Consider the following 568-nt stretch of genomic DNA (forward strand, 5'->3'; position numbering starts at 1 on the left):
TGGTTTAGGTGTTGGGTTTGGGGGGGATGGGGGCGGGGAGAGAAGGGGGGGGGGGGGGGGGGCGGTCGAGTTTACTTGTTTATTCGCAGTGCAAGCGCCATCTTTGTCGTGTCTGCCGGCGTTGCTTCTGGTGCCCCTTTTCTCTGGGAAGGGGCCCCAGTGACCTCATGGACCCCTTCTCCCTCTCCCGCCATTTTCAGTGTCCGCGTTGACAGAGCAAGCCCCGCCCACCCGCGACCCCCTTCGCGTCTGCACCCGGTGAGGCAGAAAGGAGGAAGGACGGGGGTGGCACCGCACTCTCGCCAGCCCACAGGCGCAGGCGTATGCGCGTGTCTGTGCCCTTGTAGCGAGGACGCGCTGCGTGCCTGCCGGTATGGCTCTCTCGGTGTGTAGGCGGCACGATCAAACACACACAGACACGCAACCCGCCCCAGCAGTCGGATCGAATGGGACTAATACGCCGGACTCGCCTTACGGCCTCGGTGCATCTCTCCCTCTCTCCCGCTCTCGCACGCTGGGGAAGAAATGGAAGCATCTATGTAGATGGATGTGTGCGTACGTGTGCTTG

Source organism: Leishmania donovani, chromosome 26 (genome assembly GCF_000227135.1).
Source record: "Leishmania donovani BPK282A1 complete genome, chromosome 26".
Classification (NCBI taxonomy): domain Eukaryota; phylum Euglenozoa; class Kinetoplastea; order Trypanosomatida; family Trypanosomatidae; genus Leishmania; species Leishmania donovani.